We start from the raw sequence: 23,069 nt of genomic DNA, 5'->3' as shown, positions 1-23,069 counted from the left end.
ACCTGGGCATTCTGACTTCAAACTGGTTCTAACCTCCTTGTCAAACACCTTTGCGCAGGTAGGTCTGCAAGAACTCAGCCACCGCAGGAGGGGGAACCCAATCGGAAGATGTAGGATGGATAATGTCTGAGGGCTTGAACAGGAAGGGAGAAGGGTTAACAGGGGTGGAAGCGTGCTTACGCTTTTTGCGCACTTACGCGCGATGGAATCCTGTGAGGAATCAGTGTTGGTATCTGTATCAGTGGTGGTGTCCTGCAATGGGATAGGAGATGACTGAGGAAGGGGCAGAGGGCTCACCCTGGGACACAATTCTTTAGATTTGTACATTTAGCATAGGAGCGTACATGGGGCCAAGAGGAACCTGTGGGAACTATCGCCAGGGGAAAGGGGTCGGGTCAGGGACAGTGGAAGAACGTGGTTTGGGCTTTTCAGGGACCAACCATTCTAACTTCTTAGCGAAGGACAGCAGGGCTGAAGAAAAGGGCCTTACCTAATTTAGCATCAAATTTTTTGTCAATGAGGTCCTCCATGGACTCATCATAATACTCTTCATCGCCCTGGTCAACGCACGCAGCAACCTACTCTTAAAAGCAGTCGTAGTCTGCCATTCTCATCAACAGATTTGGAAAAATCTACTCAAAATCCCCAGAGGGAAGCTTAATTGTCAGCCCAGGAATAAGGGCGTCGGTTGGGAGCAGTGCCAGGCACGGGAGCCAGCCAAGGAACAATACCAAAGTCACTCAAAGAGTAAACAGTCCCTTTCTAGGACTAATTGAGGTATAAACCCCTATCTGGAGACCAGATGTGGGGTCCCAAAAATTGTGGCTTGTAAAGCCCTAATCAATCAGGGGTTAAATTCTGCCACAGGCATAAATTAGGAGAAATCACAAAATCAACTTTAATGCTGCCTCAATAATGTCGAGTAAAACGGCCCAAATCGGCTCCTGGCCTGCTGCGTGGCAAACCCCTCTTCAGCTCGGGGCAGAGCGTCATTGCCAGCACTGAACGGGGCTGCGCGCGTACTGAAAACGCGCGCAAGCCCCGGGGACGCACGCCGGGAGCCAGTGAAGGCCTCAGTGTGCGCCTCTCTCCCTGCAGGGGGGGGGGGGGGGCCAAGTCCCTCATGATCGCGTTCGGAAGCAGCCGGAGCTGCAGGCAGCACACAAACGGACACGGGGAGCTGCTAAAGCGCAACACGCGCTTAAAAGGGGGCTAATTAAGGAACGGAGCGGGCGGAGAAGCCGCGCGTCCGAGAGGGAAAGGAATGCTGGGCAGCGCTACACGAACAGCGCACATCAAATATGAAAGCTCCAAGTAAGCAAAGCGCAAACAAAGCAATATCAAGTTAATACATGGCAACAATAAGCATAAATGTATACAAATATGAAACACAGAACAGTGCAAGTATACAGAGTAGAGAGGCACTTATCTGGGCTGCGGAGCAGCAAAGAAAGAGGAAGACAGATTAGTGTCTCTCTACTTTGTATACTTGATATTGCAGTGATTGGCTGTTACAAAGGAGGCGTGGTTCAAAGCCTCATTGGTATTGATGTTTTTTTATTGTTGTAGTTTTACTCTAATTGGCTGCTGTGTTTGCAGTAAAGAAATAGAGAAAGCATAATCAGAAGCCTCCGGTCCTGCCATAGAATTGTTCTCAAGGGGTGAACATTACCCAGTGAGTCCGACTCCACCACGGTGTTCTCTCTACTATTTCCCATCAGAGGCCAAGGCCGTGCTGCCTGGAGGGCGCATGAAGGCCTTACTCACTGCTAACTGTGTTGATATGTGTTTATACATGGGTGATTTATTTGGGCGTGTGTCTTGCGCGGATAAGGTCATGGATTCACGGGAGCATTGTCTTGCCATTGTGAGCATTCGCATTGCTCCTCCCTTGCTTACCTTGTAAAGTTTTATGGGAGTGGAATGTACTGCCAGAAAGATCATATTGCTCGCTGGTGTGCTAAACTGCGATGCAGAAATATGTATGTGGCTCCCAAGTCATTAGAATGTTTTTAGATATTCCTTCATATCTATTCATCCTTCCTCTCACAAAAACGACAGACTTCAGCAGCCAGTTTGTTAAAAGGGTCTCTCACTTCAAATGTGAAAATATGGGGATTTTTGGCAATATCATTCTTTTTCTTTCTGGTGCCTTTTTAAGAATTCCCCTTCCCCAGTCGTCGAGGCCCTCAAGTAAACAGGTCAGTTTGGTGTGCGTGGCCTGTTCATCAGGTATGAGTGCCGAAGGCTCAATAAATGGAAATGCTGTGCTGCTGTGGAGGTGCAGGGGTGTTCCTATTCTTGTTCTGAGCCACATCCTCTGACTTTTTTTATGACGAAATTCCTAGTAAGTTAGAGGGTTTCTAGCCTGATGGTTTATTTTGAAGAAAAGGCAGGTAGAAGCACTCCCATCCCGAAAAAAGCCTGAGCCCTCAGTAGATAGAGCTCCCAGACAGCCTTGTTTTAAATGACCCGCAGAATCCAGGGAGGGGTAGGCCTGGATGGTTTATGATAGTGTGGGGATCAATAACTGAACTTCCAAAAAAGTGATCTTGCGTCAGGTTATCTCCCTGAGCAGAAGTCGTTATCATGGATACTAAGACATTAACATTTGCATAAACTGTGTTGACTTCTTGCCTGTCAAGATCCTTGGAAATATGTATCTGCATTCCTGCATCTCCCACATCTAGATCGATTCATAGTCACTCAGAAGGCTGGCCACAGACTTCAAAGTAGTGTGCCCTGCACAACCAACATCATTGCAAGTGACACCTTTCATACTTCTGCCATGTTAGCAGCAACACGTGCTACCATGCCACAGGAATATGATAAAACTGGAGGATAAGTGCAGAAACTGGCAGATGCTTTTATAACCTGCATTTAATTTATTAAAGCGGTCTATTATAGTACTACCTGAAGGTGAAAGACCACAGTATTTTTTAATTTTTTTCTACTACTTTGACCGCACCCCCAGACTCCCACACCCTGCATCCTTTTTGTGCAGCATAACTAACAGCCCTTTCTTTTATAATGCACTTCTTCGACCACTGAGCCTACAGCACCTTCTCCAGCCTCACATACTGTGCCTGCCACCACTACAGCGCTCACACTGCCCCTGCTACCACCGCTGCGCTCACACTGCCCCCTACATACAGTATTCAGAACAGGGCATAAGAAGGAGTAGGGCCAGGGCCTCCTGTTACCGACTCAAGACTGGGCAAAGTGAGCAAATAGTCACCTACTGTGAAGAGAAAGTGGGGCTGCTTCATCACCATATTACCAACCACCATCCCTATGCCAATCACACACACACGCATACCAACCCTGCTCCCGACCCCCCGTTACAGCCAGAGCTGCCGATTTCAAACCTTGGGAGCCATGTTCGAGTCTCAGCGTTGTTAAACATCCAGTGATTCTGGGCAGTTGCCTTAATCTGTCCATGCCTAAATAACATGAAGATGACCTTGTGTAAATGTAACTGGTGTTCATCAGAAGTGCTCACTTTCGGGTCATGTTTGCGCTATATCAAAAACCTGCAAAAAATTAAACACCCACACCAGGCTCATGTTACAAGCTTGGTGCTTTCCTTTCACAGATGAAGCAGACTCCCGGTTTAAAGGTAAAAGGCAAGAATTGATGTAGGGACGGGAGTATGTGGGACAAGTAGATTTTACAGGACATGTAGATCTCAGTGGCATTTTGTCCCTTGGCCAAGTAGATTACTTTACAAATTCCACACCCCTGCGTTACGGTGCATCCATTTGGGGGTACAGTAAGTGCAGGGTGATCCAGCATGAAGAGGACCAATTATGTGGAAAATTACTGGGGCTGGGTCCAACTAGTTCCTTGTTCGCCACCCACAAGGAACTGGGCTTGGATTATGAGGAGGATTGTTGTAATCAACTTGCATTCTTGTCACGCGCTTATGTCAGCGTGTGACAGTAACTGCCTTGACTCTCATGCGCGAGAGCATCCTTTGTGTATACCCCCTCCCATTGGCTCTCCCAACATTCTAATGCCTCCTATCCTCTGGTTCCCAACTGTCTTCATTCCTGCTGAACCTAACTGAAGCTACTCCCTGTGGGGCTGTATTCAATAAATCTTAGAACCTGATTACTGCGTACCTTTCTTTACTACAAGTGGCGACGAGGGTGGGGTACCTTTGAACATAATGGCTGACTCTGGCTCTCCGTTCACCATTGTCAACGAAAACGTATCGAAGAAGCAATTTGTGGATAAAATTGGTGCTTCACTTGAGAAGTCCAACGTAATTGCTAGGAGTTACACAGGTGATAACATAGAATTTTTAGGAACTCGCAAACTAAAATTTGAATTCAAGAACAGGACAGCGTACTGCAAACTCTTTGTGGCTAAAAAGGGTCCTTCTGTCCTGGGTTGGAGTGATCAGGCTGACCAAGGGATCATCCTCAATCCTAATAGTTATGACCCAGTTATGTCCATTGTTGACGCATGCAAAAGTTCTCTTCATAAAGACTACCCTGAAGTCTTCTCTGGTAAAGTTGGTTTTCTCAACAGTTTCCAACATAAAATAGAGCTTAAAGACTCTGCTAAGCCTTGCATACACAAAGTTAGACATCTACCGGTTTCTGTCAGAAACGATGTACAAATTGAACTTAACAGACTGGTCAACGAAGGCATTATTGAAAAGGTAGAATCTGCAGAGTGGGTTTCTCCCTTGGTGGTCGTAAAACGCCCCAACGGAAAAATTAGACTCTGTATTGATCTGAGACTTGAATAAGAATATAATTGTTGATCAGTACCCTTTGCCTCGTATTTGTGAAATGTTTAATGCCACTAAAGACATGCATGTATTTTCAATAATTGACTTAAAATCAGCGTACCACCAGGTACCTTTACATGAAGATAGCAGAAAGTGCACCACTTTCATTACTCCTTTCGACTGTTATCGATTCACAAGAGTACCATTTGGACTGGCCTCAGCCGCAGCCTTTTTCCAAAGAGTTATGTCATCCATCTTTGAGGGAATTGCTGGGGTAAGGTTCTTCCAAGATGATATTTTGGTCTTGGGCAGCAGCCAAATGGAACATGACACACGACTCAAGCAAGGTCTAGAAAAACTTGAAAATGCATGGTTTAACAGTTGAATTAGACAAATGCAAATTTTCTCAAAATGAAGTTGTGTACCTGGGTCTCACGATTAGTCATGAGGTTATCAAACTGAAGCAAGGTTTAGTTGATGCCATTCTCAAAGCTCCCTGCCCCTCTAGCAAAGAGGATGTTAGGGCCTTTCTGGGTCTAACCGAATACTATTCCAAGTTCATTCGTAACTTCTCTGAGAAGACGTACAATTTAAGGCAACTACTCAAGAACAAAAGTAAATTTGAATGTTCTACTGATTCTCAGAAAACCTTCTGTTCCATTAAAATGGAAATCAGTAATGCACCTTTTCCCAAAGGTTTTGACTCCAAAGCAGAAATAATCGTAACAACCGATGCCAGCACCTTTTCTCAAAGGTTTTGACTCCAAATCAGAAATAATCGTAGCAACCGATGCCAGCAACAAGGGACTTGGAGCTGTACTAGCTCAAAAGGATGCTGCGAACAAAGAATGGGTCGTAGCATTCGCGTCAAGATCACTCGCCTCAGCTGAAGAAAGGTACTCGGTGATTGAACGTGAGAGGCTTGCCTGTTCCTGGGCTCTAAATGTTTTCAGAGCGTACATTTAGGGGTTCACATACGTCTACGTACCGACCACAAACCATTGATCAAGATCCTCTCGGCATCCGGGCTGCAGAACGCCTCCCCCAGACTCAGCAAAATGTCAGTCAAACTATTGGACTTCAACTATACGGTTGAATACTGGCCTGGGGTCAGGAATAAGGTTGCTGATTTTCTAAGCAGGTTAGCCCTACCCCACGAAGAAGTCATGAACGAGCAAGAGGATGCTGAGAAAGTAGCCTTGCTATTCAACTCAGATCTTGATGGAATATCGTCAGAAGAATGGAAAGGACACATGTCAAGGGACCCCTCCTTACTTACAGTGTGCAAATATATCAAGAGTTCCTGGCCTGAGAAAAAGCGTCTGGACGATAATACCAAAGCTTTTTGCGAAATAAGGAATGAACTTAGTCTGGAAAATGGGTGTTGTACAGAATTGGTAAAGCTATAGCCCCGTTCACACTCAGAAACAAAATACTCAATGTATGCCATATAGTTAATTTAGGTATCTCAAAGACCAAACAAAGAGTCTGATGCAACTATTGGTGGCCTGGAATCGATAAGCAGGTCGAAATCCTAATCAGAGATTTTGTAGATTGCAATGACTCAGACAAGAGTCTGAAAACTTCAATGAGTTCCTCTGTCCCCCATCAAGCCACCAACAATGCCATGGGAAAGGATTGGCTTGGACATCACCGGACCTATTGAAGGTCATGATGGAGTTATCAAGTATATCCTCGTTGTCATGGAAAAATTTTCAAAATAGTCTGTAATCAAAATTGTTTCATGCACCGACAGTTCTTCAGTCATTTCATTTCTTGACAAGCTATTTCTGAATGAGGGATTGCCCAAATTCTTGCTCACTGATAACGGCCCTCAGTTCTCATCTGTAACATTTAAATCGGTCTTAGAAAGAAATTGTATCACCCACCTCACCACTTCACTCTATCACCCTGAAGGTAATGACCTTGTTGAACGTTCCAAACTGAGTCATTAAAGGACATATGCAACTATCCCAGAATGCAAATCTCAACTGGAAAGAAGAAATCATCAAACTCATATGGGCGTTTAGAATTTCTCCATGTGCCAGCACCAACTTGGCACCCTTTGTCCTGGTGAGAAGCAGACAACCGTGAGCAAAGATTTAGGCTGGTTGCCAGCCTCCAAACAAATCGAATGGTCACCTGAAACCATCAGGAACAGCATAGAAAAAGCACAGATGAGCTACAAAGATGGTATGACTCCAGGCATGCTGTCAAAGAACATTCCTTCAAGATTGGTGACCTTGTCAAAGTTCGCCTGGAAAGGAAAACTAGGAAGGGAGAAAGTAGATTCACTTCCCCCCTGCACATCAGCAAATTATACAACAACGCTGCCAGACTCAGCGATGGGAAAGTTTGGCACTTGAACAGATTAGCTAAATGTCATTCCACTAGGAGTGAGCTCAACCATTATCAGTCCTTTAGAACCACCAAAGATGATTCAGGCTTGAGCCAATCCAACAGTACAGGTAAAGATCTGTGGGTGGATTACAGTGATGATGTTGACGCCCATAGTTACATGCCAAGTAGCAATCGAGGCTGTTCCACTAGTGAAGATGTACTAAATCACACTCCACCATTTACTACTGACTCCACAGAGTGTCGCTCATCGGACCAGTTTGAGGATATCAACTTGCGTGCTCCTGAGCTTGATCGGAGTGGCGAGGGTGATTCACATTCTGACTCCGATGTCGCATCTGACAGTCAGCACCGTAGGGGCAGGTTTGGTAGGACCAATAGCGATTTCCCACTCAGACACTGAGGTCGCATCAGATCACCACTGTCACATAGGACGGTTTGGTAGAATTATCAACAGACCCAAATGTTTTGATGACTTTGTTTGTGAATAATTGTTAAACATCCAAGAGAGGAAGATGTGTTGTAATCAACTTGCATTCTTGTCACGCGCTTATGTCAGCGCGTGACAGTAACTGCCTGGACTCTCCTGCGCGAGAACATCCTTTGTGTATACCCCCTCCCATTGGCTCTCCCAACATTCTAATGCCTCCTATCCTCTTCCCCGGTTCCCAACTGTCTTCATTCCTGCTGAACCTAACTGAAGTAACTCCCTGTGGGGCTGTATTCAATAAATCTTAGAACCTGATTACTGCGTACCTTTCTTTACTACAAGGATCAGGTTAAACTAGCTGCACTGTTACTTTGAATTTCAATTTGGGCTGATGAGAGACTGTGGTTCAAAAGGAGCAGGATTGGGGACTGTTTGGGAGTGCATGTATGGCCAAAAGATACAGTGGATAATTTATATAAACACCGCTGCCCGTTCCCTAGACTGTATTGACATTTTAACAGGCCTCATCTCATTAAAAAGGGTGATCAGGTTCTTGTAAAGGAACGAATTTTAAATAAGTTTAAAGCTGAGAGGGAAACTTGGGCGTTGGAGAAAAACTCCAACAGATCATACCTGCGGCTGAAATCGGTTGTTGACGTTGAACCTAACCTTATAGTAGTTAAACACCCTAGGGACAGATCGCTGCTTACAAAATTTTGCTTGGGCTCTATCCGTACAATGATATGTTTCCCTCCGGGTCAGTACGATCCTCATGCCCTTTTAACTTGCCCTTGTGATGACAGTTCACTCCAGATCTTAATACACCTGTTTTTATTCTGTACACTTTTGGAGTTTTTGCGCAAATGGTATCTATTACCACTTTTAAAAGCTAGGGGTTTCATCCAATTTGGACCTGCCTTTTTACAATTACAGTTATTACCTGACCATGTGGTGGTGATAGCGGTTACTGGCTACTTAAAAGGAGCCTTATGTTGGAACAAAATAATGTGTGCCTAGTAATTAACGATGTGTAGGTCAAGCTGGCCTGCTAATCTTAGTCCCATAAACGTTCATACATTGTGTTAACTGAATGAAACGTATTGGATTGTGTTTAATAGGGATTTTAATGATTTTAAGTTCTTATGTTTTATGATTATAATGCATAATTTAAAAAAATATATATACTAAAAATAATAATTATTGTTTTCTTTCTTATGCAACCTTTGCATTATGCATCAGTGTTTAACATGGACACAAAAAACTACAATGTGTTGCATCATTTCCCTGTGTCATTTTAAAATAATGTTATAATAATGTCAAGTAAGCTTCATTCGATGTATATAAATCATAAAAGCACACAATAAACATTGCCATCTTAATTTTTTTTAACATTAAGATCTTCAGAAAGATCTTTGTAGCAAACATAAAAACAGTCACCCCCTAATGAATTCAATTCCATTCAAAGACAATTAATTTCATACACAACATACCAACCCCGCTCAACCATCTCTCTTTCTGATTGCAATTGATCTCATAAAAAGTAAAAATATCAAGCAAATAACAATTGAATCCAAAGAGAGTAAAAACATAAATCCTTCTAAATAAAAACATGTACGTAGCGGTTTAAGAATTGAAGCAAACATCTAGCTCTAAGAGACTTGTACAATGTGCAAAAAAGGATAAAGTGCAAAGTGGTCTGTATTGTAAAGTTGCCACAGGACAAGGGCACAAAGTATTGGACCAGGTGCACTAATGGGGATAAACCGCCAAGAAATGGACCGAGGAGAGATGAAATCTAGTCAAATAAAACAGATGTTGGGAATTCCTCCAATAAATCAGATAAAAACAAGGAAGGTCAGACGTAATAGCTAAATCTAAACTTCTCTGTTTTCAATTGTGCCAATGCCTAAAAATTAAGGGAATTAGCCCAAGTTGCAAAAGCACTTTTTTATTACAGTATTGGCTTGTTGAGGCGTATTTATAAGGTTATTAAAAAATTCACTCAAACCCAGTTTCTGGAACGATCTCTTGACGTAATTAAACCAAGGGATATTTTGAACGTTTTTATTAGCGAGACAACCCACTACTATGGATTTAGTAAAATCAAATTCAGGAGTTTTCCAGATCTCGCCCATAGTAGTAAAAGGGGCAAGACCTACTCGGTCCATTGCTAGCTCTAAACCCAGTTCAAGGTGGCAAAAGAGAGTTGAAGTACTTTTTGAGACCATCAAGAATCTTCTAATATAATCATTCTCAATTCACTGGAGCTTTGAGCAATTAGCAAATCCCCACACTCCAGTCCCATAAGTGGAAACTGAAAGACACTTGGCCCTATAGTGGCAGCATCTCTTTAACTGGATTTCTGGCCAAGTTGGGCTGCAAATCTAATAAGCGCTTCCACTACTCTCGCCGCTTGCAAGGCTCTTAAAGTGAGTAGATAATCCCATGATAGCGGAACGTTAAAAACAATTCCCAAACAATGTTGTCAAAATGTCCCTGACTCAGTATTTGCCTGTCCACTTGAAAGTGTAAACTTGCCACATGGTTTGATTATACACGGTTTGAAAATTCTAGAGTAGTTCTACCTATGCATGGCCAGTACTGCTGTCTGCTATACAAACAGGGTAGAATGAAATGCTTATGGCCTACTCTGTAGCTCTTCAGAGCTTAAAATTAACTGGTATAAACCTTACAGAAACGATGTTTAAAAAAAAGCACTCTATTGAGCAAGTACAGACGTCATGAAAGATGAAATGTTCCCTTTCATGCATGTTCGAAATTGGACACATTTTCTTTGCGCATGAGAGTACACTGATGCATTTTCCGTGCTCCTCCATGCAACTTTATGCATACATGTCAACATTTTAGGAAAGGGACGTGGGAGATTTAAAGTAAAACGTCGGGAGAATGAAAATTCCCCATTGACTTCTATTGCAGAAAATGCCATTTCAGGCGGGAGACAGCTAAAATAAAAATTGGTCGTCTCCCGCCTGAATCGGGTCTATTCTGGCGCCGGCGCCCCCCCCCCCCCCCCCCCCCAACTAACCCTAACCTATCAAAAGTGTCCAGTTTGGCCAGACCCTACAACCCGGAGAGCGGATTTTAGTCATTCCCATTCTACATTTGGGGTAATCGGAGTAAACATGCACAACGCTAGCTGAAGGCATCTCCAAACTTGGCGACAGAATGGAATCACCCGATGCTCGTAAGTGAGAGAAGGGGTTTCAACGTATATCCCCATAAGCACCACTTCACTGATCAGATGAAATGTGTGGTGACTAGTAGAGCCCCAGGTATTCCCCGACCTCACAGATGAGTTGCGCTATGCTACGTTTAAAATAATAGAATTGCCCGCTTCGTTGTTCGTAGCTCAAGGGCGGTGAAAGGAACCGACGTCTCTGACTCTCCAGAACGGACTGCCACTTCCTCCTCTACTACGTACTCTCGCAAACCTGGTTCCCCGGCATCCAAAATGGCGTCAATACAAACTACTGCTGGCTCCCTCGGAGGTTTTCGAACTCAAGGTCACGTGCAGCAAGAGCAGCCAATGGCAGGAGGAGTTCGCTTTACTCTCTGCCGCTGACAGGCTAGAACGCACGCTTCAGCGTTGTACCACCAGCTCGCGCTCCTTCGCCATTGTCAGCTACTGTTTGCCGACTTGAGCTCGCTCGCGCGTGCACGAGAGGAAGAGGAGGCACCTAGGCGAGCGCGAGCTCAGGGAGGCCGAAGAAGATAGCCGTCAAAATATATACCCTTCCTCCCCCAAAAAAGAGCCGGACTGGCTGACAGGGATTCTGGTAATAAGGAACCATGGACAGTCTCAGCTTGCAACCCTGGAACAACGCCTGACAAGAGCAGCTTCGTGAAGACCCCACCAAACGAGGAGCCAAAACCAGCCCCTGGTTGTGTATGTTCCTAGCACACCGCCCCAGAGGGAGGAGGCTCTGTCTGTGTGCTATCACCTGAGAGGAGCTCTCCATCACAGTCTGGAGCCGCACTCAGGGGGTTGAGGATGGACCAGGCTGAAGGTAAGAGCAGGAGCTTTCCAAAATACGCCAATTTTGCAATTGAAGCCTGTAAGAAAGGGGGAAGGTCAGGTGTATGGAGCCTACGGCACACGCAATACAAATTGTCTATTTGTGGTTTTAACCTCCATCCCTTAAGCAACATTCTCTGCATATGCACCATTTTTCTGTTAAGCGCAGGTGAACGCAACGTCAAAAGTCACTGCAGGTGTGTGTTTTCTGAAACCACTCTCCTCCCCCTACTGAGAGGAGTACACTGATACCAGAATGCGTACATCCTCTCCGTTGGAGGGCTTACTTTTAATTATTTTGCGTTCTGTTGGTGTGCGCAAAAGGGAGCGACCATGTAATTTTATTGACAGGCTAGTGAGCTACAAAATGGATAAAAACTGGTAAAGTAGGAACCTTCTTTGCTCTCTTATGATGGGTAATCTAAGATAGCTCTGGACAGCTGTTGCCGCTTTACATAAACAGATGTCTCCATTGAAGGTTTGGACTACAGGTTTCTCTTTGCAGATGAACCTTCACCCTTCATTTCTATTGATGGCCTTCTTTTGAGGGGAAAAATACCCACGTTTGCACCAATGCTTTGACGTGCGTTGCTCATATTATCAGGTCACATGACTCTTGAAATGGAAGTTGTTCACATTGGGTGGGTTTAAGGTGAGCCAAGTGCCTTACGGGAGACTATGCATTGATATTTTTTTTCCAGATTGGAAGTTACTTTCTTTGCATGAAAGGATCCACATAATTTGCAGGATGTCAGTGTGTTTTGAAATGCATTATCATTAAAAAAAAGTTACTTTCATTTAGCGGAATGTTGGTCATTCAGTATTTCTGTTACCCACTTGATGGATCATTGCCTGCTATGTTTTTTTTTTAATTTTTGCTGCAAAAGGGTGCACATGTATGCCACTTTGCTGTGTATATTTGAATGTGTTACCGTTGCATTACCTGTATTCCTGTGAATATTTATCAACTAAGGGACCGTGCGTAACCTTGCTTTAAGTGTTATTTTGCAGCTCTCTTTTGCTGTACTGAAATGCTCTATGCCGGATAGCCATTTTTTAGATGAACAATGGTTAGTAGGTATCGATAATGTTTGATTCATGCTTTTTAATTGCTGATTGTGCCTGTGTTATTCAATTTGTGAAATGTTTCTGTAAATGGATCCATTGTTAGTTCAATTTTAAATACTCCTATTTCTATGTGAACATCTGTTCCTATTTGTATATGTATACCACCTACCTCTGTGTTATCAGCAAACTGCGACCATCGTGATGCTACGTTGCAGACTTTATAAAAAACAAAATTAGCAATTCCTTTTTTTGAAGACACTTTTTTCAAAGTTGCTCTCCGTAATTTCCACATATTTCTGCTAGTTCCACTTGTCTGGTGAGGTTTGTGGCGGATTTTACAGCACCAGTCATGTCGCAGTTTCTTTGGTCATTTTATGTGTTTTGCAGTTGAGCAGCATTGTTGTAAGGCATTTTTTTGACATATATGCATTTCTAAAAAATCTGGTCGTCGCTGTATTTGTAGAATTGTGTTGATGTCTGGTAAAGTATTCCATTGCCATACAGTATAAACTTGTAAAACGTTTGCAGGTAAAGCACTCCTAGACAGACATGCATTTAGTCAAGTATGATCTGTATTAGTCATTCGTGGCCAGAAACATCATATTATTATGTTTTTGGAAATAAAAACCTGGACGTTGCCTAGTAACATACCACGATGTTCTTTGTCTCCTGCCACGTTTGGAGCAGAATTTGCAAGGTGGCTGGCAATGCTTTTGGTTTGATTAACTTTTGTGACTTAGTGAATTGGTGTGATAAGGGGAAGAGACTTTGGAACATTTAAAAATCCCTGTGTTGTAACTACTGCAGAGGTTGTTACAATACCTCTGTGCAGGATATTTATTTTGTAACTTTTTTTATTATAATAGTGCATTGTTAATTGCAAACCTCATTGCATTCCACTTTTTCTTTCTTTTTCACATAGTGTACTAATGGTGCTAATAACTCGAATTGCATTACAATGTGTATGTTCTCCGGGATCTCAAACCCACTCTTCCTAAATCTTTTACAATCCGTATGCCACAATCACAGGGTAAGGATCATACAGTATGAGTAAAAATTAAACAATAACAATTGCACAGCAGCAACCGATGACCAACTCCACACCCAGGATTGAGGTTTCCATCTCGTTAGTTATCCCTAGTACGGGTCTGGTCGACCTCCTCTGTGCAGGATATTTAAGAAAGTTTTAAACAATAACAATTGCACAGCAGCAACCGATGACCAACTCCACTCCCAGAATAGGTTGCCGTTGCACTCAAGACAGTGTGTATAGTGTTAAGTAACACAAAAACAACATGCATATAACAAAATGGCAGAATTATCCAAACAAAAGAACTCTCAATAAGTAGATCTTGGAGTCTTTAATGTGATGAACAGCCAGCCGACACGTGTTTCATCGCACTCGCGATTCCTCAGGGCTAAAAGGCTGTAATCCAGTCAGAAGGTCGCTCAGCTGGTGATATTTCCAACCCAGCTGGGCCCTTGACCATGGATACTCCAATCGCGTATCCGAAAGAGAACAGTTTTTTTTGTTCGAAGTGTATCATAGAGTATCCGCTTGACGATATCAAACAGGAACACGACCGTCGGATCCAGACGTTTCACAAGCCGGTTCTCCGCTTGACAGAGCTGGGAGCACAAGATACTTTGACAGACACCACGGCATGAAAGCATACCCTATACCATTGGAGCATTATCCTACTCGCCGTGGGCAGACTTAATAGAAATACCTTATACTTTGATATCGTCAAGCGGATACTCTATGATACACTTCGAACAAAAAAAACTGTTCTCTTTCGGATACGCGATTGGAGTATCCATGGTCAAGGGCCCAGCTGGGTTGGAAATATCACCAGCTGAGCGACCTTCTGACTGGATTACAGCCTTTTAGCCCTGAGGAATCGCGAGTGCGATGAAACACGTGTCGGCTGGCTGTTCATCACATTAAAGACTCCAAGATCTACTTATTGAGAGTTCTTTTGTTTGGATAATTCTGCCATTTTGTTATATGCATGTTGTTTTTGTGTTACTTAACACTATACACACTGTCTTGAGTGCAACGGCAACCTATTCTGTCCATATAGGGGTAGTGCTTTTCTACTCAATTGAGTGGTTTAAGGTTTCTCCACTCGCCGTCCTGCACCTGAATAGTTAATTAGCTTTACACTGATGTGCGTATAAACGGGCTGTGCACCCGTTTCTAACTGATCAAAAGCCTTTCCTTTTTGGTCAACTCCACTCCCAGGATTGAGGTTTCCATCTCGTTAGTTATCACTAGTACGGGTCTGGTCGACCTCCTCTGTGCAGGATATTTAAGAAAGTTTAAGAAGTGCTGCACTGCTTTACCAGAAACGACAAAATAAATGATTTTGATGTCTTGTACCTAAACTTAAAATCTTGTGTGGAAAATCATAAAGGGCTTTATTTACTGGGTCAATCCTATTTTAAAAAGCAAAACAATTTTTTTTTTAACTTTAAAAAGTGTCTTAGATGGAAAAGTACGGGTGCTATGTTTTGATGCATTTAGAGAGGACTCTTTGTCCCACAAGTAACCTGTATTGAGTCTCAGTGCTTGATACAGCCTTCTATTGAAATGTTTTGACGTGTAAGGACCTTTTATGAATGACATTAATTTTTTTGAAGCAACATGGAATTTTTCACCTCGTTAGGTATCTGTTTATTTTCCCTAGAAATTGGCCACATAATGTCCTTAGGTCTCGCCTACGCAGCGCGCATGTGCTGCTTGGAAGACCTTTAGCCGTCGTGCAGCTCTTTTTCAAGCTCTGCACTCGTGCTTGTGGCAGCATACAGCGTGCGGGACACACCACACTGCTCCAGCCTGCACGGCATTTTTTTTTTACTTTGAGCGCGAGGCGCGCACGCTTGTTTGACTACTTGCACCTCATGCTTTCAATTTTCCTGTATGTTTACTCTCCCCAAAGTTGCTTGTTTTCACTGTTAGTCATTCCACTTTCCAGCCTCCCTTGTTTGACGGCTTTCCCTGGAGTCTGCAGTTTCTGATCCTTAGCCTGCCCTTTTACCGCAGTGTGTCTGTTTGGTGGAATCCCAGTGCCCCTATGACAGCATCATTTACTTTTCCAAAACGTTCTGGATTTTAATAGCATGAATCACATTTTTATTTCCCTTTGTAGCACGGGCAACAACAGCAAACCAAATGAATTTGGTTACTTTTTTTTTCACGCTGTTTGAATAACATTTTGTCCAGATTTCATCATTAGTATGAACGGTCCTAAAAAGCTTGTGCATTGTTTCGGGCACCTCTGCAATTTGCACCATTTGCCGTTACGCAGCTAGAGCCAAGTACATTTAAGTTCTCCTTGAGCAGGAAACAGGAATACATTCTGCATTTGTAACCCTGTAGTTGGGAGTTTTGCTGTCAAGAAGTCACAGTACTGAGATCCAACTTCACCGGGACAACAAAAATACAGGCCGTAAAATGTTACGTTCTGAAAATGGTACAGTGGTGATTGTTACCATCTCTTATTTTTAAATATTGGGCTGCTCATGGAGCTATTTGCTGGGACTGCGCCATTATGAAGAGGGTGGGAATCGGAGGCAGGGCAGATTTTTCTACACTTGCAACAGTTGTCCGTCTCATGGTTAAGAACGCTGATATTTTACATTTATCCTATTCTCTCTGTTGCCTGTCTTCTCCTCTGTATGTCTCAATGTGAATTGTTTTCAGAGAAATACTATCCCTGAAATGTAAAAAATTCCGTTTGTCACCGACTGGAAGGAGAATCTTATCTGAATTTTAATAAAAGATTGTGAACGTTACATTTTAGTTGACCAGTAATTCAAGAAATACACTAATGTGATGCCCTGAGTGAATGGATTGTAATTAGAATAGAGCCTAGTGAGTGGTATCATCATTATAGAACTAGTCCAGGGATTGCTCTTCTGACTTTTTTATGATCTTATTTCTCTACCCACTGTTTCACACTCTGATTATTCCTTCCGCCTTCCCTTCCTGGCTGTGTCGCTCCTCATTTTCCACTCTGCTTATCATCTATCTATTCAATGCCTTTGTGTCCCATACCAGTTGTTTCTTATCGCCTTTCTCTCTTGCTTTGTTTTTTTCTCACTATCTTTCTGTAATCTTTGTGCTTGATTCTTTTCCTGTTTCATTCTTGCCTTTCCTTTTTTCTGTTCTCCTATTCTCTTACTAATCACTTTACCTTTAACTTGCTTCCCTTTCTTTCTGTTTTCTCTTGCCTGCTCCATTTTCTCTTCTTTCCAATATTTCTGTTTTCAGCAGTATTATCCATGTTTTACTCGCATTCACAAAGAGTTTGCAGAACTTAAAAAAAAAACCACGTTATCAGTGCTAAAGATAAGTAGCTATTGTGCACCGTTCGGATCCGGTTTTCTTCAGTGTGTTTGTAGTTGAATAGAGTGTTAAGTTAAAACTAGCACTGGCAAGGCCAATAGCTAATGCCTATGCGAGATCTATTGGATTTTTCAGTGTTTTAGCTCTATTGTACTGCAGAGAAGCTGCTGTTCAGGATGGCTGAAAGTAAGGACAAGCATTGGCATAGCCAATAGGTCTCGCCTTTTGGACCGTATAAGTGTTTAGACATGCAACAGTTGATGTTGCACTAAGGACATTGTACTGCATAACAATACTTGTAAGGTTCCAAAGACGAGACCTATTGGCTATGCCATTGCTTGTTACTATTGGGAACAACAACAAAAATCTGATTTCTATTTTCCTGAGCTGGAATTTCTTGGAGTTGGGAATTGTGAGTTTCTGTCATGCTTATTTGGGATGCTCATGTAAGACGAATATTGCTTTAAAGTCCTGAGCATGCACAGAAGAGGAAGAGAGTAGACAGGATGGAAGAAGGATACTTGGGAGATGAAAGAAGGAAATGTAAGATTGTTGATTTTTGTGTAGTGCTTATTCTCACCTTCAAAGTACTGCACAGAAATGGAAGTGAGAACTGGAGAGCAAAGTGAAGAGAACATTGCAATCCATTTGTGTGACTAGAGCTCTGGGTGACTCGATAAGCAACCGTATCTCATCAAATTGCCAACCTCTCAGAGTATGACGAGTCCAAGGGGGATTCAGTGCCATGTTCTCAGGAAATTGGAACAGATGTGCTAAATAAAGGTGGTGCTCATGGGAGTTGTAGGAATAGTATCCACACCCTATGATGTTCCCAAGTGGTTGGGTGGGACCCACCATGTGGCTTGAAAAACACTGGTAGAATGGGTACAAAACAATTGAACAGAAGAACTGCTTAGGAGAAGAAAGCAACTGACCACCTTATTCTGTCTACTAAAATATCTGTGAACATAACTGGAGAGTCGATGATATAAAGTGCATACCATGCTTATAAACACACTTAGCATTAAAACTACAATTTATTACACTCCTTCTCACTGTAAATGTGTTGAACAGCATATACATGTACACATAGTGCTTCTCTGGCACTAGTACAAATATTTCTCATGTAGTTAGTAATGGTATATGTACAGCTTCTTAAACGTCCACCCATAGAGTAAGCTTAGCACACTTGACTTTGTTTCAATAGTGAATTCTTCACAGATTATCACTGTAAATGTGTAATGTGGAAGTGTGTCAAAAGTGAAGTAAGAAAGCATGGTGCTACAAAGTGAAGCAAGCACCATACAGTTGATTCATTCTGTCACAAGATATAGGACCAGGCAAGCAAGTCCACTACACTGCAGGTTGAAGGCTTACACAGGATTTATTTTAAGCACTTAGTTGAACCTACAGAGCTGTTGGGTCATAGTTATAGCAGGGTTAGCGGAACAAGTGGGGGTCGGGTGTAAACTGCATCTGGTCTAAAAGGGTTGCTTATTTTCACACATGTGGGATGAACACCATGTTTGTAGTGTCGTCTCTTGGTAAAATCTCGACAAAATAGTTTTGACCTCAATAGTTCAATTGGTTTTAATGGATAATGATGGTCCCAGTTGTAACTCTCGTAACAAAAGCTCATGTTGGATCCTAACACCATGTCTGGTGGCCAGGCATAATGTATCCAATCCCTAGACAAAATATGTGACCCCTGAAACCCCCAAGCCTACTAGGTCTCTACATTAGAGCTTGGAAAGGTTAATTAGTAGGCTTACATCTTGTCTATTCAGCAGCTCTTATGAAGGTTGGTGATCTTGATCTAGGTAGCACTGTACATCCAGGCTAGTTTGTAAGGAAAACCATTAAGTATCCCCTCCCAATCCATTGGAATGGTTTGCTGTGTCATGTGCCTCACTACAGGGGGAGAAGTGCCTTTCTCACACCTTCAAGCAGTGTAGTAGCGACCTGGAGGAGGACCTTATCAGAAATTTTCTTTTTGCCTTATTGTTCTGAAAGCAGTCTGAGCCCTATCAGCAGTATCATATGTTCCCGTTCCTCGTCAAAGGCATTGTGTGTCGCCAGGAGATTTTATTACTGCAGTGCGCCTGCCTACTTCCTTTTCTGCCCTGCTTAAGTCCCTTACACCTCCTGGCCTTAGAGAATCAGCTGTGAAATACTAACTTTCCTCTGTTCATTCCCTTGTTGAGAAAGAACCCCCACCCCATTACAAAATGTCCTTGAGCTATGAACTGAATAATTGAATCAGCCTGTCCCAAGTTTAATCTCACCCGCTTTTGGGAGCAGGCAGAACTTATCAGGCTTCGTACTTACCCTCCCATTGTGGCTCTTGCTCATTTTAGGGTAGTACCCCGTAATCTATCCCCAAGGGTCAAAATCCCCACCAGGTCCCATCCCCGGAACCCGTCCAATGTGGTTGCAGGTTGAAGGTGTTTGCCATGCCATAGGGGGCGGTTTGTTGAGTGAGTTTCCCTTTCCACTCCATTTGTCTGGTCTTGGCCCTCCATAGCTGTATGGCTACTCTGCCAGCCGGTAGTAAGTGGTCTAAACGTGTGTAGCTATACAGTAAGTGGAGACTAGGTACTTGTTCCATGGCGTCGTGTTCAATAGCGTATGCCGGGTCTGTAGGGGAATTATACCACCATTCATTGATTACTAGGAGGTGAGACGCAACATAATAGGAGTAAATATCAGCCGCCGCTATCCCTCCACAGTATGTGGACTTTGTAAAAGTACGGAGTGCCACACGAACAGCCCCACTACCCCAGAGGAAATTATTTTGTATAGCATTCACCTGCGCAGACCGATCATGGGGAGAGGTTTGGAGGCGGTATAGGATCTGAGGCAATGAAACCATCTTAAAGATGTCTGAGCGCCCGTAGAGGGAAAGGAAGAGAGCGGACCATATTGTCGTATCATTCTTAAGGCTAATTAACAATGGGGTAATATTGTGTGCCCAGGAAATCTTGGGGCAAGGGGAGATGCAGATCCCTAACTATTTAAACCCATCTGTAGCCCGAGAGAGCTGTGCAGCCCATGATTTGCGACCCTGGTGTCCGCACACCGGGATTAAGATGGATTTAGCGGGATTGGGGTGGAGGCCCGTGGTGCCTCCAAATACCCTCAGAATTTCCAGTATGCGGGGTCCAGAATACCAAGGGTCTGTCATGAAAAAGAGGACGTTGTCAGCGTGTAATGCTATACGATCTGACCGCGATCGGGACCAATCTGAGCACCGGGTCACTTCTGACCCAGGCCCCCAGAGGCCCAACTGCAAGGGCAAACAACAATGGAAATAGTGGGCAGCCCTGACGGGTGCCCTAAAGTGGGTATTTTTAACAATGATCACCATTACCGCATTGATCAACTCCCTAACAAGCACGGGTTGCCGACAACATATTAAAGTAAGCCAACATTGTGAGGAGGTGTTATAATTTATTATATATATATATATATAAATTTTTTTTTTGGTGCAATGTGGTCTTCCTACAGGATCGCTCTCCAGCGGGTGCTGGCGTTTGGCCAAAAACAATTTTTGTAACAAAAGACGCCGCACTCAGCAACTCCAGTTCATAGATTTATTCAGTGCCCAACACCAACGCGTTTCAGCCTAGCGGCCTTGCTCACGGTAGGTGTAATTACTATCCTGCAACTGTTTATGCTCTTTTCCATCTCTACTCCTCCCATAGACTTCTGGGACATGTAGTACTTCATGCTATACAGGAATTCACCTTTGTTAGACATTGTTCTATTTACATGTGGGATACATTTCAAATATTTTTCTCGGGTCTGCACATTTCCAAAAAACAATGCATGTAATACAAATGTGTATTTTAAAGTCTTGGTCATTTTTCATTATGACAAAGTTTCTTCGTTATGTCACTTGTAATTTCATATAGGCATCTTTAAGTATAGTACTCTGATTATTAAAGTCCTTCCAGGAGTTATATGTGTGTGTCCTTACACAGATTGAAGGGTATAGTACCCATTTTTTCTCCAGCTTTTGTACTAAAGTTTCATGCATTTTTTCGGTATCCTCATTCGGATTGCTTGTTATTGGGGCCCCATAACTTGTTCTTATTCTAAATGCACATAAAGCTCTTCATCGAAGTTCATGCCTCTTGGGTTTTTTGTCCGTAGCCTGATTATGTATCTAGATTCCAGTTGACGGAGTTTCTTTTTCCGGTCTCCCATTCTCTCATGATCTTCCATAGTGTCAATTGCAAAGTAGGTCATTTTGCGCCAATCTCCATTTTGATATGACAGAAGATGTTTCGCTGTAGCATATGATAAATCTTTATTTATTTTTGACTGCCCTTATGTGCTCTAATATTCGCTTTTTTCAGATTGCAGAGGGTGCTGCCTATGTAGAGCATTCCGCAATTGCATTGAATGGCATATACCACGAATTTTGTTGAGCCTGTAATTCCTTGTGAATTTCAATTAGCCTTCCCTCTGGGTCTCTTATGTTCCTCTTATTTACACCAATCTTACATGCTTTACAGACAAGACATTCTGTAAAGCCACTTTGTTGTTTGTCCAACCAATTCGGAGTCTTAGTTTTTTTGGCTGAAATGGCTCTGAATTACTGTATCCTTTATTGATGGCGCTTTCCTGAATGTGATCTGAGGATTTGGGCCTAGTAGGTTTGCCATATCTGCATCTTGTTTGAGAATGGGCCAATATTTTTGCACAGTTTGGCGTATTTTGTGAGACTCCTTGCTATATGACAGGATCAGTCTTGGAGTTGAGTTTGCTCTTCTTCTTTTGGTTTTTTGATAAGGATCTCTGTACGTGAAAGGTTTTCAATTTTGTTGGTGCATACTTTTTACTCTCGTTCTCGGTACCCTCTTCCTCCTAACCTCTTGGTACTTTTCACAATTTCCTTTTTGGCATTTTTGTCTTCAGAGCAGTTGCGTTTCATTCTTACAAATTCTCCATTTGGAATACTTGGAATTACTGACTGAGGATGAAAACTTTCGGCATTTAGAATGCTTTTTGTCGCGGGTTTCTTTCTGTATAAAGTTGTTACAAAAAAATAAAAAATATATATATATATATATATATACATCGACTGCTAACATATGAACTTAAGTAGATATGTAGTTAAGTTTGTATACCACAATTCTAGTCAGGGAGAAAGTAAATGTCATTATTATAATGGGGTACCTGAATGTTAAATTAACCGAGGTTTTGAAAGTAATTTAAACTCCAGATGGGGAGATGGCATGGAATTTTCTGTACTCAATGTTTCCAAGTAGTCTGAAAGCTGATAAGAATGGTCTACTATTTTTAGATAAATTAAGAAAAACAGGCTGTAATTTTGAGTGGGCACCTATATGGCTACAACCCTTCGAATTACACTAGGTGTGTCTCAAATTTTCCATGTATTTTAGATTCTCTAATTGTGTCTTGTGATTCATTTTGCTATGCCTCCAATCTTGAAGTCAGTACTTCATAGTGATCATTGTTTTCCTTGTTTACCTCTTGCTCGCCACATAATTCGTTGTTCAACTTGGAATTTAAAAAGGGGTTCGATAGAAAAGGAATCCACATGCAATTGCATGTTTTTGGAATCCACAGTCTGTTACTATTTTAGTCAGTTTGTTTTGGGAACATTTACATTTGTTTGTTGAAATTTCACCTCATAATAGAATAGTAAAATACGAATGTACTTGTATTTTAGATTAATTTGTATCTGTAATATATGCTAATTAACAGAAAAGGTCTAGAAGATATTTAACAAAAAGATGGGGTATTGACCAAAAGCTATCTAGAAACATATAATTTAATCCGAAGACCAAATTAAGTGATTTCATCCGCTAAGAAGAATACTTTTCCAATGAAACTCTGAAAACATTACTTGTTTACATTACAGGATTATACAGGATTATACCTAGCATTCAATATAAAAAAAAGATGTGGGAGACGATAATACAAGAAGATATTGGCTTTTGATTGCTCAGACTATTAGCTCCAGTAAACCTCCCAAGCAGATATCTGTTTGTGGAAAGGCATGGGCTCAGTAGGTTACTAATTTGTATGCAGCCAGTGATATTTCTTTGAATTC

The 23,069-nt window shown here is 42.4% G+C and overlaps 1 protein-coding gene across 2 annotated transcripts in view; it reads left to right on the top strand.

Annotated features, from left to right (window-relative positions):
- The first annotated feature begins 11,063 nt into the window (after nucleotides 1-11,063).
- NSD3 (nuclear receptor binding SET domain protein 3) overlaps nucleotides 11,064-23,069 on the top strand; it is a 1,769,888-nt gene continuing 1,757,882 nt past the window's right edge. For both annotated transcript variants that reach the window (XM_086943639.1, XM_086943638.1), the window contains exon 1: nucleotides 11,064-11,557. The gene's annotated coding sequence lies outside the window, so the exon portion shown is untranslated. The remainder of the gene's footprint in view (nucleotides 11,558-23,069) is intronic.

The sequence above is a fragment of the Lissotriton vulgaris genome, chromosome 11 (assembly GCF_964263255.1).
Source record: "Lissotriton vulgaris chromosome 11, aLisVul1.2, whole genome shotgun sequence".
NCBI classification, from domain to species: Eukaryota; Metazoa; Chordata; class Amphibia; order Caudata; family Salamandridae; genus Lissotriton; species Lissotriton vulgaris.
The sequence above is the reverse complement of the archived record's forward strand: the minus strand, read 5'-3'. Positions and strand labels throughout refer to the sequence as shown.